This window comes from Leptonychotes weddellii, unplaced genomic scaffold (assembly GCF_054177405.1).
Source record: "Leptonychotes weddellii isolate Sample4059 unplaced genomic scaffold, ASM5417740v2 HiC_scaffold_5670, whole genome shotgun sequence".
Classification (NCBI taxonomy): Eukaryota; Metazoa; Chordata; class Mammalia; order Carnivora; family Phocidae; genus Leptonychotes; species Leptonychotes weddellii.
In genome coordinates, this window is record NW_028024791.1 from 2,918 (window position 1) to 8,669 (window position 5,752).

General features: G+C 45.7%; 1 long non-coding RNA gene across 1 annotated transcript; it reads left to right on the top strand.

Moving 5' to 3' along the window:
* The first annotated feature begins 1,098 nt into the window (after positions 1-1,098).
* Positions 1,099-5,306, top strand: LOC145719610 (uncharacterized). The gene is made up of 3 exons (XR_014142501.1): positions 1,099-1,291; positions 2,429-2,694; positions 4,631-5,306. It is a non-coding gene; the product is annotated as an uncharacterized LOC145719610 (long non-coding RNA).
* The last annotated feature ends 446 nt before the right edge of the window (positions 5,307-5,752 follow it).

Genomic DNA, 5,752 nt, shown 5'->3' on the forward strand with positions numbered 1-5,752 from the left:
ACATATGGGATTCAGAGATTCAAAGCTAAAATGCAACATTCAGGTACATTACTTCAGGAGGGACTGAAAAGAACAGAGATAGTAAGTGGCAAAATACTGTATCAGGGAATGTTAAAAATCATGATAATTTTTGCGTGGGCTTGGCTGACACTTTTTAAACTGGACCATTGTTTCCTTGATTATATTTTTGACTTTATTCTTTTCTTGCTGGTCTAAATAAATTTTATCAGAGCCTCAGGGACAGGACCTAAATCAATTCTATGTGGTGTAATACCTGGACACAAGTTGGGGCCCAGATGTTGCTGGGTGTCCCTCCCCCCCCATTATTAGTTTGGTATGAGAAACACCATGCCTTTCTTCAGAAACAGTGATGTTTCCAGCCTTTTCAGTTGATTTTATGCAACCTTACCAAGATTTTTATCAGTCTTTTCTCTGAGTGCCAACAGATCCGTTTGCTTCAAAGCGGCAAATGACATAGCCTAAATAAACATAATCTTATATCGAGGGCTGCGCCGAGTCTCACTCACTCCGTTTTTATGGCAATGCTGATTCGGGGCATTCTGCTCTCACAGGCTGAGTCCTTTCTGAGCAAACAGTGATTTTCCCCATCCTACTGTGAAGGATGGAATCTGGGAGGGCAAAGGCACGCCAGCATTTCAAGAATGCGCACCTGAACCCCAGAGGCTCAAGCTCGTTTCACTGGTAATTCCACAAAGGGCGCGCTGCCCTTTTCTGACGATCGAAATCACCTGTTCAAGGTCGCACATCCACTAGTTACCCGCGTGCAATCAGCAAGGTCGGGCAGGGCTGCTGGGTTTACGGCCCCGTTGACTCTCGGCGACACACTGGGCCCACCTGGGGCCCCGCAATCTGCGCAATCGCGGGGAGAACGCGCCCTCTCGCGACCGATTTCCCGTCGCAGCCGGGCCTGGAACAAACGCCCTCCGGGGCCGAGACCCGCGGTGGCGGCGGCAGAGGGGACTGGGGCACCGGAAGGAGGCGGTGCCGGGGCGGCCCGAGGATGCGCGTGCGGGCGGATGGGGGCGGGGGGCGCCTATATAAGCCCCGCGCGGCGGAAAGGGCGGGCCTGGGCGAGAGCGGCTTAGTCGGCGGAGTGCCGGGCGCCGCAGACGCCGCCTGCGAGGACAGGGAGGGGAGAGGGAGGAGGCGGGAGGAGGAGACGCAAGTGCGGGGTGGCGCCAGTCCACCTCCGCAGCTCTCCTGGCTCCCGCCGGCTTTCGAAGGCGGGCCCGGGCTGCGGCAGCGGCAGCGGCCTCGGCGGCCTGCGGAGGTGAAGCCGAGCTGCGGCGGCCTGGGTCGACGCGGCGTGGGGAGGCTGCCCACCCGATTAGGGTGGGCAGGGCTGGGTGGCCGCCGCGGCGGTGAGGTGGAAGGGCGGCTCGGCATCCTCGGGGCGGGGCGGTCGAGGGCAGGTGGCCTGTGCGTTTTCTTCCAGGTCGGCCTCCCCAGGGGCACCTGCAGAAGGGGCCCCAGCCTGGTGCCTTGGCGTCCGGAAGGCTTGTGGGAGGGGCGCGGGTCGGTGCCCTCGGGGCGCTGAAGTGGCCGCCCCGTGGAGGCGACTCTCGCGCTGGCCCCTGCGGGGGCTGAGGATCAGCGCTGGCCTGCATGGGGCCTGTTATGCCCTTGCTTCGGGGGTGCTCCGTAAGGTGATGCGCGGGGGGGAAGGGGGTGCGAGGACCACTTTCCAGGGCGGTGTAAGGCTCGCGAAGATGAGCCTTTAAACTGGTGTGGTGTGAATGGTTACAGTTTAGTCTAAACGGAACAGAAAACCAACTCGGGGCGCATGCAAGTACCTCGCTACAAATGTCCAGTAGTGACGGACTTGCCTTGTAGGCCCTAGACCAAGCGAAGGGAAGTTAGGGGTCTTGTTCAAGAAGCTACTCTTTAGTTAGTGAATGAGGCTCTAAAAGAATTTTGTGTTCGGGATTTTCTCTTAAATGGCGTTGTTTATGATTGGGTTTGGGGCTAGTGGTGAGGGATAATGTAGAGAGGTTTGAAAGGCTGCCTTAAGATCCTAAGGGGGAGAGCTTATTTTTTTGTGTGTCATCATTTGACCATAGAAATTATTCAGAATGTGGATTGCCCTTAGGAGAAGAGAGGAGCTCTGAAGCCATTGCTTGATTAGCAGTTCTCCCTCTGTGGAAAGTTGAATTTCTGGAAACATCCCCCGTATTGTAGATTTTGCCTACGTAAAGGCGCTAGTGCTTGGTACTAATCACCTTAAAAGTAGTGAAATGGAAGCACAGTACCTAAAGCATAACTGGGTTTTGAGCTCGCTTCTGTGGAAGAGAATTTTGAGGGAGTAGGTCTAGACTTCTCAAGGAAGTTAAAGCTTCCGTGTATTCCTCTACTCTGAATTTACTTTTATATCCGACTCTTTTTTTTTTTTTCTTTTTCCTTCCTTCAGCTTCATCTGTTTCAATGGTGCAACTCTCTTCATCTCCTTTTGGTTACCAGTCACCTTCAGGCCGTTCAGAGGAGGGAAGAGAGGGGAATATGAAGTCAGCCAAGCCCCAAGTGAACCACAATCAGCATGGGGAAAGCCAGCGGGCCATGAGCCCCTTGCAGTCTACTCTCAGTTCTGCTGCCTCTCCTTCCCAAGCATATGAGACATATATTGATAATGGACTCATATGCCTTAAACACAAAATTAGAAACATCGAGAAAAAGAAGGTAACTTTCTCCCCCTCCCATCCCTGTATATGGACCATCTTTAATTAAAGGGTCAGGGAACTGACATTTTTACTTTTCTGTCAGGGCTCATAGGTATTCTTTCCTAAAAGATGTAACCTTGGGATTTAGCTGGCTGGAAACATACGAGCAGGTTAAATATTAGGTATATTAAACATTTTCTGTTTGATATTTCAGCATAACTAAACACAGATATTCTTCATAGTAAAATTATTACGTATGCTACTGTTGAAATACTTGAAGAGGTAGCAAGCTCAGGTCAGATTAATTCTTTGAGTGTAGTATCAATGTGTCCTGATTTTTTTTAGCTTGTTTTCCTTGTGACTTTCTGCAGCAGTGTTGCAGTATAGGTAACTGCGGTCGTTGGAAGCTTCAGTGATGATAGAGCCAGGAAACGTTTTAGCACCGATTTTTGTGTTGCTAGGTGATCGTTTAAGACTGGCAGGTGAAAGCATTGTGGAAAGCCTTATGAAGAGACGCCTTGTAATCAGCCTAACGTTACAGTAAATGCTGATGTAAAGCTCCTACTCATTGCTCATTTCCTGAGTCATGTAGCCTGTGAAACAGTAGTGCATGTTGCTTTGTTGTGTCAGGATTCTCTTGCTTGTGACAGTGAGGTGAGTGAGTGACTGTCTGGACCTGGGAACTGCTGCATATTTTTATTCTATGACCTAGTTAACCTTAGGGAAGTTGCTTTTAATGGAGGAGTGTGAAGAGATGGAGTCTAGTTGTCGCCCCGCCCACCCAGGTAGTGAAGATAGTGAAGAAAGGCCAGTTATTAGTAGCTTCTCTGTGGCCCTAGCTCTCACCAGTTGTCTTTTGTTGTCTTTTGAATGCATGCAGTTAGGCAGTTGATCACAAGTGTGATAAGGTGAGTGTGCCTGGGTCAGCACAAATTTCCTGCCACTATGGGAAACTAGTAAAAAGCAGGATCCATTCAAAGCAGGATCTGTTGATGGAGACTAATGTCTTCCTCCCCAGGCAGAGGAACTACATGAATACATGTATTTATACTCTCTAGCTTAACTATAGTACTTCTTTAATTTTGAATACTTAATCTGGTCAGTACCAATGCTTTTGTTTCAAGCTTCTGGGAAAGCACTTTAAAGCTATAAAGCCAATATGGGAGGAGCCTAAATACTGCTTTTAGAATACCATAGTGGGTCATGTCATTACGGGGACAATAAATGCAAATTGTCATGTATTTACTGAAATATCAAATTTAATGTGAAAAAAGCTTTAAGTATTAATGCTAGAGAAAATACCTTATACCTTTTACATTTCTATACTTCCATTAAGAAGTTTGCTATTGGACAAATGCCACATAATTCAACAGGTAACTAATAGTTTAAGCATGAGGTTGGAGCAGGATTTCTCAGCCTAAATGCTACTGACATTTTGTGCCAGGTAATTCTTTGTTGGTTGGGGGAAGGGCTATCCTCTGCACTGTAGGATGATTAGCAGCATCCCTGGCTTCTATGCACAAGATGCCAGTAGCACTCTTCACCTCCTTCCCATCCTCCCAAGTAGTGACAACCAAAAATAATCTCTAGACATTGCCATAGATCCCTGAGGGTCAGAATTGCCCCTGGTTGAGCACCACTGGGTTAAGGGCATATGATTGACTAGTTAAGTCCCTATGTGTTAAGTAGTCTAATAATAAATAGAGGCCATGAAGAGAAAAGAGTTTTATTACTGCTTAACTTCGTTCTAATACCAGACTAATGTTGATTGTAATATTTTTTCCCCTGACTGGACCTTAACCTACAGTTGCTGCTTGCCTTATAGTAAACTGGTATTCTTACAGATTAATAGCTTACTTCAAGAACTTTGTTTTCATAAGAAGCACTCTGTTACTTAGTTTATTTCTTCAGAATTTTATATCAGACTATAGTAGATACAAGTTTCTCTTTTGTAGCTCAAACTGGAAGACTACAAGGATCGCCTGAAAAATGGGGAGCAACTTAATCCAGACCAGTTGGTAAGTGGTTTATGATCCTTTGGTCACACTTGCTGTTTTTTTTTTTTTTTTTTCTTAATAAAACTCTAGATGGGTTTGATGAGACCAAAGATTTGATAAGACCAATGAAGAAAATCCACTGGATTTTTCAAAAGACTGTCGTCTTCACCTATGAGATCTTATAGATTTCTTTTGCTCTAGCAGATGGTATGGATGGGGTGTGGGTTGTTACATTTAAGAGTGAAAATGTAGACCATCGCCAAGAGTTAACATACGGATTTAAATTAAACTTTCGCTAGGGTGGACTGAAGAAGAAGTTGGAGGGAAGACTAGCTTTCCACTGCTCACTGATTTATTCTAAACTGGTCATCTTTCTGCTCTAAAATGTCAAAGTATTTATTCTAGCTTGCCTAGGTTTTCCCCTTTTGCTTCCCCTTAATCCCTTTTGTGTTTTCTCCCTACCATTCTTTCCTAGATTGCCATGTCACCTCTCAGGAGGCATGTTTATCTGGCCTTTTTCTTTTTTAAACCTTACAATAAAAGAGTATTTGCAACTTTTAAAAATACTGTCTATGGTATACCTGGTAACTGTAAGTTTTATCTAATGTGGTGAAAGAGTTTTTGCAATATGGAAATAAAAGTGCTTTATTGATGTTTGCCTGATCACATGTCTTGGCTAAGAAGGGACAAAATTAAGTTATTTGGTCTAGTCTGTAGATCTGTTGTCTTTATCTTTTTTAACTAAAATTTTTGGTTGTGTATCACAGATACTGGCATTCAAGGTCCTTTCCGTTGCCATATTGACTCCTCTTCACTGACCTAGAATTTTTGTGATGTAGTAAATTATAATTTTGCTGAGGCACAGATTTGAATTGTGTGAGCTCTGAGAATGATGTGCTCACATAGCTGGTGAGAGGACTTAGCTGGACATCCAGCATTTCAACATAGCTTTGTTTTCAAGTAGTCATGGGTATGTTCAATAATTTTTAAGGTGATAATACTCTTCTTTGTGTAAATACCCTTGAAGGAAGTGTTCTGTTATAGTAGTATGTGATTTTTGGGAAATAGGGGGTTAGGGGT